This window comes from Pectinophora gossypiella, chromosome 13, assembly GCF_024362695.1.
Source record: "Pectinophora gossypiella chromosome 13, ilPecGoss1.1, whole genome shotgun sequence".
In the NCBI taxonomy this organism is placed as follows: Eukaryota; Metazoa; Arthropoda; class Insecta; order Lepidoptera; family Gelechiidae; genus Pectinophora; species Pectinophora gossypiella.
In genome coordinates this window covers 6,901,889-6,915,756 of record NC_065416.1, presented here as the reverse complement: position 1 = coordinate 6,915,756, position 13,868 = coordinate 6,901,889, and positions in this window count along the sequence as shown.

Sequence of the window (13,868 nt, the reverse complement as noted above, 5' to 3'; positions counted from 1 at the left end):
CTGGGGGAAAAGAGAAAAGTGCTCGTATATGCAAAAACTCTTTATGCATTTCAAGGATACCATTCCACCCCACTTGTAGTACCGGACGGAAATAAGAAAACCTTAAAGGAGTTAATATAGGCTGATTTGGGTTAAGAATTTTGGACTAGAATTTTCACTTCAATGTCAATGTGACTTAAGAAAACCATAAATTCGACCGTTACATTGTAGCTTATCGTTTCAATCATAACATAACAAATTAACAGAATAACATCCTGCTTCGTCTAAATTATGATAGGACTTATTACGAACCAGTCACCTATGTATTTACTTAACACGATCCTCTGGAAACATTTTTCTTCGCCGCAAAAATTGTCTCCAACGAACCGTGTTCCGTACACACTTCGCTCTTTCAAACCACAGAACGCGATGGAGGAATTGAAAATAGAGCCCTTGTTATTTCGAGTACATGTGGAGTGGAATACAAAGGGGACATTGTCTCTAGCTCCTCGTTATACCGTCGCAGACGTTCTGATAACAAACCACGGGTTAAGCAGCCCAGAACAACGCTCTTATTTCTTCTAGTGCTGGAAAAATATAAGCTTGTTTGGTCTTCAGGTGCCATATAGATTGGTGTTTCGAATTCTACGTACCTAGGTTTGAAAGGCCGCATCGTATTCTTACTTAGATTAGGGATAGAAATAGACTCTCTAATATTTTAATTTAAGAATACATTTTTTTTTTTAATTCGAGACTCGGTACCCGGATTGTACCACTGAGTTAATAATTTACCGTTCACTGTGTATGAACCACGTATGAGTCAATAAATTTGAAACTCATAATTGCATGTCCCATATGTGAGTCACATTTTTTCTTGCCATAGTGTGTTTTTGTACATAAATTACAACGTCGAAAAATAACATTGCACGTGAGGGTTCGATATCTAATTCCCAGTTATACAGTGAACGTGTTAAGTGGAGTTTTCACTTTCCCAGTTGGCTCGACCATTATGGTGGCGATACGGCTCACCACCTATCACTTTGGTCGTAAGCTTATGTTATGTTATTTTTTATAATTAATTGTAACTTCTTCTTCTATCGTGTGGGTTGTGAGGTGAATTACCAACCTCATCAACCCTGGTGTCAGGGTTACTATTGAGCCGCCAAAGGCCCCTGACATGACTGTAACTACTTAACTTATTTAATTCACAAAAGTAATGGTATAAAATTAACATTGCTTTTAATATTTAATAAACAACAAATAAGTAAGTAAGTGAAATGTAATTTGCATAACAAAGTTGATATCACTTTCATCCGTAAAAAAACCGTCAAACTCTAACAAAATAAACATGAATATTTTTTGCTTTCTTCCATAGAAACATCTCCAAATGTACAACAAAGCAAACGGCATGGTAACAAAGGCACTCATTTGCAATTTTTTCATTAGAAACCTTAGGATTTAAAAGGTTTAACAATTGAGACCCTTTTCAAAATGAAATATTTATGTGATAAGCTTAAAACCCCGGACAGCTGTTTTATAATATCTATACTGACTTAATTAAAAGCTGTTGGTTGATAGATAAAAGGGAAACATTAACAATCTTTTCAGTTCTTTATTATTTTCCTTTTTTGACAGGTTTCTGACCAAGCTTTATATCAAGCGTTTATTTATCATTAAGGACCTTCAAGCTACTAGACATAACAATATTACATCACGCCTGTATCCTCGAAGGGGTAAGCAGAGCTGTATAGAACCTAAACGTATACACCCACTCCTCGGCAGGTATGTCTAAGTCCCATGTAATTGGAGACAATTATAATATACAATTTATATTAATAGTGCAAGGTACTAGATTACATATAAATATAAACAAGAATCAGGGGAGTTAAAAAAGCCACATCGAAGCAATTCACCTTAAACAGCCATATTGCAATTTGACATTTGCATATATAAAAAAGTAAATTCGCAATGCAAAGAAATGTCAAATAGCAATATTGCTTTTTAGATGGATTGCTTTGATGTAGCGTTTTTAATCCCCTAGGTTTGTCAAGTTTGAATTAATTTAGAAGAGACTTGTAATATCTAGTCCATTCAAATAACGTTAATATCAGACACTGAATGTTCTTCATCAAAAGTGATCGCCTGATCGCATTCTACAACTCCTAAGGGGCAAATGTAATGTATGTTATAATTAGTTTTGAGTCTCTTGAAGGCGCTAGATTGCGAGCGTAGGCATGTACCTAGAGAGGTGTACCTAAAACGGGTAAGCTAAGGGAGATGTGAAACATCAGGTATTTAAAACTGACGTTTTTTTATTTATATCATTAAAGTACATTGTTTTAGGTTTACGCGGTTATTGGCCCCGATTCCTGCAGGCACCGCCTAATTTTATTTTAAGTTATATCCGTCAGTTTCATATCCGTCGAAAAGGAAAGGGACGGATGATTCACAGCTCTTAATTTTAGGAAGAATGAGTAAATGAATGAATAACCCGAGCGAATCAAAAAGGTACGTCACTGGTATGCAATCCGTTTGACATGCTGTCTACTAACTGTGTCGGGTTATTGACTGATGTAAAATTTTTAGACGGTTGTTTTAGATTTGTGCTTAAAATTGACGTGTGTTCCATAAATTTTATGCTTGTTGATTACCCGTCCCTTTTCTTTTCGGCGGATAAGAAAGTGACAGATATAACTTAAAATAAAATTAGATGGTATTTACAGGAATTAGCACCATTATCATAATTAAAACATATAATAATGGGTTCTTACCGCTTTTAAATCAGGGATATGAGACTCACGATATTAAGTACCATGATCACGGGATGACTGATGAGATTGAAGTGGAGTAGGTAGATCCATAATTTTCTACGGGCAGACATATCTGTCTAACCTCTTTCTTTGCCGCTTGTTTACGTACCTATTTGATATCGGAATGTTCGGAACCATCTGAACACCAAAGTCAGGGGTCTCATATCCCTGATTTAAACGCGGTAAGAACCCGTTATTATGTGTTTTAATTATCATTAAAGTATTACATTGTTAGGTAAACCACTGATACCGTTAAACCACAATACGATTTGTCTCGGTACCAGTCTCGTCAGTTCGTTCGTCTTACAAACAGCAGTAAGTTTTATTATCTAAAGCAGTCAAACTAACCTCACATAAAGAATAACAAGTTGTTATGTTCATCGTAATGATCGTTCGACAAAAGAATGCTAGGATAGGTATCATTCAATGGTATGATAGTGTGCGTAATGTGTGAAACCCGTTTGGTGACTACTGAGTGCTACTTTTATCTTTGAATTATTTTTATTATTGTTTTTACTTTCAAAAGTATAGTATATCCTATTTAATATGATATTATTTTATTAGATGACGCTCTACATTATTTTGTTTCGTTTAGTCTTCTAATTTCATAGACAACAGACATATTATCTTTTATTTTTGATTTTGGATATAAATGATGACCCTGTTTATTACACCCACGCACAATTACATCTTCCATCCGTTATTATTCTAATCAAAATAAAGAGAAGCAATATAATGTAACAACGTAATTCTACACATAATGTGATCCAAATATTAAGTAACAATTATTTTTATACGGTTACATTGTATTTTGGAATAATTATGTAGTAACGAGAAAATAGGTAATTATCACGTTAAATCTGTACAACGCCATCTGTAACACTTCCCCCCTTACATACCCCTATACAACTATCCTGGTCACGGCACTAAATTGTAACACTCCCCCCCTTCGCAACTCGTTTAAACACCTGCCTAAATCTATATATCCCTACAATCATCTACTTTGACCTATAAATACGTTTAAAAATACCTGTAAGAGAAATTCACACAGCACAGAAATCATATAAACAGACATATTCAAACGACTATGATAAAGCATAAAATAATCCACCTGAAATAAAGGTACATAGACACGAACAGATATAAATATATCAAATCAAGAAATCCTTAAAATATAACATGCAGCTGTAAAACGAATTCGTAAAATAATCAAAGTAGATTTTAATTGGCCAATTAATAATAATGTGATCGTCTAGTATATTATGGTTAGGACTCTACGTTGTGTTTTTGTAATAACTCAGATTCTTTGAATGAAGGTATGTTGAGATCAGGATGAACGTACGAAAGGAGACGTTAAGAATGCCATACATATTATACATGTCATAAATAAATAGAATACAATATAAAACAATATACAGTAAATGAAATAAAGTTGAATAAATACTTAAATATTAATATATATAAAGTAATTTTAAATATTATAGTTTTGTTGCAAGTCGATAAAGAGACTAAATAAAATTAGATTAATATGAGAATTTAGAGGAGTACTAGAATGGTATTTGTATTTGGTACAATGAGAGACATAGGTAATAAACTTGAATACGATATAGATTGAAATATTGAAGTTTTGTCAATTGAGATTAAATTGAGAGTGCTATAAAGTATTTAATATAAAAATAAATAATTATAAATATAGTTAGGTTAAGTTAAATAAGGATTTATTTGTTTAGGAATTAGGTTTTATTATTGTGAAAGATCTAGGAACACAGGAAAAGGATTAGAATCCCATACCAACAATGTAATGGTATAGGGTGCCTTTTCGAGCCCCGACCACGCTCTTCGGCGAATGAGGCCCTACCCTGATTTAGGCCCCTCTCCGAAAAGGATATATTTTGTAATGGTGAGCCATTCGGCCTTGTTGTAGAGATGAAATATCTCTGAAGTATAAAATAAAGTGTAAGGATTTGGGATGAGCAGCACTCAGCACCAATCAGCTTCATAGCTTACTTTATTCAATTAGTATTAGATTTGATGTATGGTCAGCCTCATATGCAAAACATGCAATATAATATACTTAGATTTGGTAAACAATATCAGCATTTCATCAAAAATGTCGGTCTACACCCAAGGACACGTTAACTTGTGTTGTCCAGTATTGATATTATTATAAATGAGTAAGAGCATTAAAACAAGTAATATAACAGATAATATTCGATGATAGTAACATAGACAGGCTTTCGTTAGTCCGTCGCAAAGGACTGCATCTCGTCGATAATTTATTTATATAAATAGTAGTATGATGAAGTACGATCGAGCGCTAGGACAACGGCCTGGATAATATCGAGAATATTAATAAATAACGCAGGTATGACCGTATGACAGAGTAACAATAGAATATTCAAATGATTAAATGTATATAGAATAACATATTCTATTAATAATGTACACAAAAATATTCACTTGTCATTATGCAGAGTGCTCCCGTTCAGGATATTTCAACAAGATAGGTTTGTCAAGTTAAGGAACTTTCAATAGAAGGTTGTGATGGAAATAATAAAATTATTATCTTCAACATAGTCATAATATAAACGTAATTGATATACTTAATAAAATAATAATCATAAATATTATAATATTCATCTAGTAATATCCAGATTCATTTGTACCTATATGTCAATTTGGAACGGTTGTTGAAGAGAAATTTAGTGGGTAAATAATATAAGTAGATATTAATTAAGTACTTAGATGTATAACCTTGCAGTGGTATCAAAATTATAACTCAATCACAATAGAAGCAATATAATTTTTAGAGTTGATCTACTGACCTATCCAATCTATACTTGTCACATTCCCAATGATCCTAACCAATCCTAATCTTACACCTATTCTTACTTGAGACCTGAAACCGATGTTTCAGATCGCTTTGTTCCTCTCAGCAACACCGTACGACTCCACCCTCTAGCTACCCGGCTCGTCTTTCTCAACTCCAGCGTCAACCCCTACAGTCTTTTCAACCCCTACAGTCTTTCCACTCACTACACTCACAACACTCCCGTCGGTCACGACCTGCTCACGTCCGATGGGCAAGTCCACTCACAACCCTCACAACGACCACGACCTGCTCCCGCGACATCCGAATGGCAAGTCCTCTCACAACCCTTACTTCGACCACGACCTGCTCCCGCGACGTCCGATAAGCAAGTCCTCGTCAACCCTCACAACGACCACGACCTGCTCCCGCGACGTTCGAATGGCAAGTCTCTCTCTCAATCCTCACAACGGTCACGACCCGCTCCCGCGGCGTACGATGGGCAAGTCCTCGTCAACCCTCACAACGACTACGACCTGCTCCCGCGACGTCCGAATCGCAAGTCCTCGATCCTTGTGTTCTCTCTAACATTCTTCCCACACGTTCTCAAGTTGTTTTTTCCCAAAAACCATTAACCTTTCTACATCTGCATTGCATATGTTACGTGCAATCATTCCTATACTTTATTGCCAACAATCGAGTCCTTTGTATTTGGTTGGAATGCCCATTGTGCTAGCCACTTAGACAAAAGTTACTTCACTGTTCTCGTATCATATATCACAAACTTTATGGCAAACATTTGTATATGTTATCGTCTAATATTTAAATTTATTGGACGTTTTGTTTTTGGCTTAGTATTTCTTATGAAATGTTTATAAAAACCTTTTCAAGTACCTACCCTACAGTATGAGATTCCCATGGCGTAAAGTTCTTCGGAATGCGTATAAAAAAGTAACACACTTAATAGAACAAACATAATATGTTCACTCCCTCTTTCCCTATCAGGGTAGCCAGAAGCACTACCTTCACACATCGTACCAGCCACCCTTTGCTTCTCCGATTCTTACTCCGAATATTATGTTGGTTATTGGGGTTGGTTCCGTCACACATCTATATTGTTCTATATTACAAGACAATCAGACACATTTCCTTAACAGTCGCAAATACGCTCAGAAACAAACTTACCGGTTTTGGGTGGACTACCCGCTTTAGGCACTTCTCTCTAGTTGCAACGTAATCAAAGTTGTGTCTAATAGCGTCAATGCAATCCGCCTTCCAAGAATAGGTGCCCTTTCAGGTGTAAGATGCCTTTACGAAGGGTGTTAATTTATTGCAATAGTTTGTTCGACAGCTTCGAAGTTCTGTGATATTCATTATTTATTTAATATTCATAAACATCATATAACATACAGCAGCTATTTTACTTTCTTATTAGATATTGTATTTAAACGTTACAGGTAGGTTTACCTACATCGCAATTTTCCACTTAAATATTAGGTATCTATGTCTGATTTCTACGTACGTACCTAGCGAAACAACGTGATGGAGTATGTTCTATACCCCTCCGGTTGGTCGAGGACGTCGGTGCCCAGCAGTGGGACGTAAATACTTACGACAAAACTGTTTATATTGTGTTATTTTCACTCTATTTGTAAAATATCACTAGAATACATTAACAAATTCATTTCCAAAGGAACAAAGTTACTGTTATCTGTGTGTTAATTTTATTATTATGCATATCATTAATTATTACGTTAATCCGGACGTGACAGAGATCAATAGTTTATCTCTTTATTGTTTACCTATAATAACCTCTGTACAATTATATATTATAATTAACTATTCAAAGTCAAAGTCAAAGTATTTATTGCACACCATATGGTAAACAGTTGTTAGAAATATTATAGTATCACATATGGACCCGGGAGGGTATAGCAAAAACAAACAAAAATATCAAGAAATTACATTAGGCCAGTAATACAAAAATAATAATAATAAGTACTTAACATTAAACAAACTTAATCTAAAAATAACTACGAAAATCTTAAAAACTATTAATATCAATAAAATCTACATCACTTACTGTCTATTTGTTATGTAAGAAAAACTCTTGCAGTGTGTAAAAACTTTTCTCAATTAGGAAATTTTTTAAGTTATTGGTATTCTATCGAATTAAATCAGCAATGAAAGGGTAAATTTTAAAATTTCAAGAATAGTAAATGGAACGCGTTTTCACTTGGCAACATTTGGCGCGCGACATGTTGCACAACTTGTTGCCCAAAATGTTGCAGTTAAGCGAAACTTTTGTTTAACAACGTTGTCCTTATACGCGTCTAATACACGTCTCTCGTCGACAACGTGTCGCCAGAGGAACTAGTGTTGTTACGCATCACGTCTCCGCTCGACAACAATTGACGCTCAACTAGCTATGCTCTCTAAACAAACAACAAAACGCGCGACATGTTGCGCTTCAGCTGGCAACGTCGCGCGCTGTTGTGGGATCCAACAGACGGAAAATTAAGGAGCGACTGAAAAACAGCGTCTGTTTCTTCGGAAATAGACACAATGCTGAGTTCGTGTCCTATTCACTGCTGTGCCACATTATGTACTGAGTCTTAAAAATTGTTTTATGATATTCTGTTGTTTTTACTCTGTTTGTAACACTTCGTATGTAATGTGTCACAATTTGTTGAATAAACATTTTCTCTCTCCTCTCTCTCTCAACGTTGCCGTACATGTTGAGCGTTGCGTGTTGCGTTAATTTGTTGCCTAATGGATACGTGGCTTGAGCTTTACCTATATATTAATATGAACTTGTTTTAGACTAATCACCATGCTATTAATGCCAAAGGCGAGATATTACAATTTATGTTCAATTCGTCTTGCAGTCGACTTTATGACTTATCCAGGACAAAATCTATTTGGGGCATTATCCAAGTTGCAAAGGATTTCGAGAGCGACCGTGACATGATAAAAATATATAAGGATTGACATAATATTCTTACTTGTACGACTGTCAGAGACGTTCCCTACCCCTGACACCAGGGTTTTCTAATACTTAAACTTTATTTGAAATATTGCAGGACGCTGCATTAATAACCTAAGTTCTTAAAGTCTTTACAAGACCTTAACAACGTCTAATAATGTGTACGGGGAGTAAATCCCGGCTGTACAGAGGATATTAAATTCCTTCAATGCTCAGTCCTTGGCTCCTGAATGCACCCGACAATGGTACACATCCGCATCATTCATGAGAGCATATTGTGAAGTCAAATAACGCTCACATGCACGGGATAAATCATTAACACACTCCCTAGAGTGTAGTCTGAGAGTTAGGGGCATGAATGTCTGTTCCGATTTATAACGACATGACAATGTTTGAGGATAACGTGATTCGGCGAGCAGTACGAAAAATTGACATACATAGTCAAAATGATAACGGACCTGCGATAGAAAATAACACCATGGCACTTCATCCTCAATTATAGCTTTTACAGTTTGTTAATAGCTTTGAAAATTGAAGTATCTAGCTCTGAAACGCATAAATAAACCAACGAATCAAATATTGCATAATATGTAATAAAAATAGGCTATAATGTATTTCCGTTCCTTGCCCGGAATATATTATGACGTAAGATGTACTTACTTCACATACAAAAGATTGGCATGCCATTCATAATTATATCATGATTTAGACAATATTAATATTCACGCTTAATATTTTACGCTTTAATATTTAAAAAAAAGAGAAATTAAAGATCTTAGGTTAAAACAGTGCAAGCTCTTGCTCTATGCGAGCCAGTCGGCAACGTCGGGGAATTGCATCCTTGTACCACAAAGCGGTAATTTATTAATTTGTCTACTGCGGGAGAGATTGTCGAGACAAAAGGAGTCAAAAATATGCTCCTTATACCAAGGGGCAATAAGGATGCTGTAGTGCGGAACTGCAGACGTGTTGATGAGAAGGGGAACGCTATTGACAGATAGCGAAGCAGTTTCTTAAATGGTTTTTAAAAGAGGTAATGGTATGTGATACACGCCTAGTCTCTTATAGACTTTTGCTTTTTTATTCACGTTTAATTTTGGAACCAACTCTTTTATCTCTACATTTATTTTGAATTACGAGTAGTTTAGTATGTTTCAGCTGTTCGGATCAGTACAATTACATGTCATGTCATTGTATGTTACAACACAACCTAAGTACTTATACTTACGGATTTTTTTTAATGTTAAATCACAATTGTTTTTAGTTTTATTAGCAAACTTTTTTTTTATTAATGAATACTTTAGTAAAGATCCCAAAAAAATAAGAATGTAAAAGAATAAACTATGAAGTACAATTTAATGAAGTTAAAACATAAGAAAATAACTGAAAGTAAACATTTATTTATTTTGGGTGTAAATTCCAGAAATGCGTATAATGAAACGCAATTATTTTGGAGTGGCGCGTCGAGGCTACCATAGAGGCGGTTTAAACAAAGTGGACCAGAGACAAAGGACAAGTGCATCTATTTATATTACATTTAAGGTGAGATTACACGTTTATTTATAACATTTAAAAATAATAATTTAGAGTTTGAAAGAGAGTTTGTTGCCTTAAGTACTCAACCGATCACTATGCAATTTTGAATACATGATATATATTATCAGGAGTATAGAAAAGAACATATGATACCTCTCTCCAGATTCAGAGCTCCAGAGCTTTTCTAAAAAGTTACGTTGTAGATAAACTTATTACTCTTTAAAGTATTAATTGTACACTAAGTACCTACCAAACTTGCGTTTGTTTTTATGCTTACGTTAAAAGTCAGAAGTAAGCGTTTGAATGAGTTTCATGACATTTTAAACATTTTGCACTGAACTGACCGAACAAAAAGTTTTTTAAAGGATCGACCGGTAAACGAGTCAGTGAGGGATTTTCTCAAAGCTGGTCCGATTTCCATTAGGGACCCATGACTCATTGTAATTCTAGGCGATTGGCGAAATCATTAGCTGCTGCTTGTCTCTCTCTTAAAGAGAGGTCATATTATTAAAACTATACATATATATATATACTTATACTGATATATGTACGTACACTGGTCGTTTCAAGGATGGTCAAGTATGAAAATAAAATCAATAACATTCACAAACTTTTTTCTTAATATGAAATCTCAGGTGCCGATTACCCCATCACCTTTTATATAAGGTTTCTCGTGTCGGAATTGTCACTTTCTGAAAGACCAAATGCACACAACACACGAATCACATTTAAGTTTATATTAAAAAAAAACTGTAAAAGGATTAAGCAAAGCTTTGTTTACTTTTTACAAAACAGAGTGACTACTGAACTACTGAATTTTGTAATATATTGTTTTGTGATATATTAACAAAGTTCATAACTTATTTAACTTAACAGTTATGTCACTTAGTACTACAAAGTTCAGTAGTCACACTAACAATTAATAAATAATAACTAAAGTGTTGCTTCACCAACCCGCAGTAGAGCAGCGTGGTGGAGTATTGCTAAATATTTTTTTCAATAAATGAAGAATACTTACCAAGAATTTTACGTCCCATCCTTTTTATAAATATACGTGTGCAGCGACCTTTATTAATCCCATCACTCACAGAAATAAAGAGGTAGTTACACTAAAGTTACAATACGAAGCGAAACATTCTGCCGTATTTTACGAAACACCAAAATAATCGGTTAAATGTGGGATGTTGTTTTATCAGAAATACATTTTACAGGTGACGCATTTAAATTACAATAGTTTACTACGAAAATATTGCATGGTTTAAATGTAAAATACGAATATTGTTTATGGATAATAACTTGGTAAGAATATAAATTCAATAATTCCTACGTATAAACACACTCCGGACATTTTATATAAAATACCTCGTTTTACACAGACACTACACATTGATATTATCGTACACGCGTATCTGTGTGTGGCGTCTGACACCATACAAATCAAGTCTAAAGTGTTCGTGGGGTGATCTTCTTCTATCGTGTGGGTTGTGAAGTGGAGTACCCTCATCAACCCTGGTGTTAGGGTTACTATTGAGCCGCCAGAGGCCCCTGACATGGCTCATGTAACGACTATTTACTTACATCAGTAAGTAGTAACCGGGACCAACGGCTTACCCTGCCTTCCGAAGCACGGGCTTACTTTGGGAAAATCTGGTGATCAGCCAGTAATGTCCTAACCAAATTAGGGACCACAAAGTAATTTTTGTGATATGTCTTGTGAATCGAACCCGGGACCTCCGGATCGTGAGCCGAGTGCTCAACCACTGGCCCACGGAGGTCGTTGTACCGAGGGGTAGTGAGGTAAACGTAGCTCAGACGCTGGTGGGGAGCTAAGAGTTGCCGTTCTATAGGTAGCATCATTTCTTATTCTATAGTATAAGTACGTAATTGTATTTATTTTGCGATTGGCTTATCTTTAACGGCCGGCTCCGTAAATAATGCTATCAGAAAACGCCCTGAGCCAAACTTCACAACCACCTGGGCAACCTCAACTTATCTAAAACTTTCTAAATTGTCTAAAATTTTGTACCGGATGAAAGCTCTCGACGCTTCCTACAAGTCCGGTCAAGTAATGAATGCCATCTGGGGCAAATGTAAAATATGTCTTGTCTTGTCTAAGTCTTAGGGGTTCCACTGCTGGGCAAAGACCTCCTTCCATTTCTTTTAGGATTCTCTCTCCGGTACTGCATCCCGGCAGCCTAAAATCAAATAAAAAAGATATATATAGGTATTACTACAACCTTTTCATCTATGTGGGTATGTGTTGCAAATAGAAGGGAAAACATCATATACAATAATATAACGTAGACAGCTTATATATGTCCCGCTGCTGGGCACAGGCCTCCCCTCAATCAACCGGAGCATGCTCCACCACGCTGCTCCACTGCGGGTTAGTGGAGAGTAGGTACATCAGTCTCCGCCAAGGGTGTGAATGTCGCTACATTAATACGCACATATCTTCAATTCCTAGCACTACATAGGACACGATTAATCCCACACGACATCCGCATTGAAAAGCCCTCCACAAAAATACAACGTTAATCAATGAAACGGGCAGACAAAAAGGTCCTGTTAAAAATGAACGATGGAATCAGAGAATCAATTTATAACGTAAATTCGAGTTGTCCGGCGCGGGTGGTGCTTGAACGCTGGCAATCTGTCAATGTCCCGCGTAAAGCCCCTTAAATGGGTTCTTAAATACGGGACGACGTCCCTGACGGTGCTGTCCACTTTGATGCGACGATCGATACCATCCCCATATAGAATGGACACGAGACGAAACCTTTTTACTGTTTGCGGGAAAAGGTTTTCCGCGTCTAAACTTTGAATCGCCAAAACTTTGTGCGCGAAATAAAGTGATTTACAAACGGTGGATTTTGTTGCCTGCCGAATTACCGTATTATGTATTTTATATTATATTCGTAACAGAGGTCATATGTGACACTGGCTTAATTGTTTATCAAATGGGGAGCGACAGTTCGATCCCCAAAACCGGCAACTATTATGGATGACAAAACAGCTCACCACGTATAGAACGGCAACTCTCCGCTCCCCACCAACGGCTGAGCTAGGTTTACCTCACCCTCTTCGGTGTTACTTTGGTCTTTAATCGTGTGGGCGTCACACAAACGGATACGCGCGTACTAGTATTGCCAAGTAATTACTGCATATCGATTAATAGGCGCTTATTATCTTAGCCCATATTATTATGTCATAAAATAAATAATCTAAATATCAAATAATATAGTTATAATTGTTACACTTACATGCTCACTTTAATATCATGGTCCTTCGAGTTTTTTTTTTTTTTTTTTGACGTGACTTATTGTAGATTTGCCGCAGATGGCATTAACTACTTGGCCGGACAAATGGGGAGCGCTGAAGGCTCTCACCCGGTACAACGTTTAAGACAACAGGCCTGAGGGTGCCCAGTTGGGCGCGAACCTCGGCTCAGGGCGTCGTCTGAGAGGAAAAATATTTGAAAGAATTAATCGACCCTAGTGGGTCGATAGCGATAAGCGCTGAATGAGGGAAATCGTCGACCACGCCGGCGGGGTCGGTATCGGGGTCCTGAAGTGTTTGGTGTCGCGAGCTGATTGGCTGCCTCTATGGCTAGGGTAATCGGGTCGTCGGGAAGGTCCTTCGAGCCGGATACAAAGTGACAGAGAAAAACCATAAAATATTGAGTACTTATATTTTTTGCTTTTTAAAAGGTGTTTTAATATTGCAGTTACTAATTGTATGATGTGTT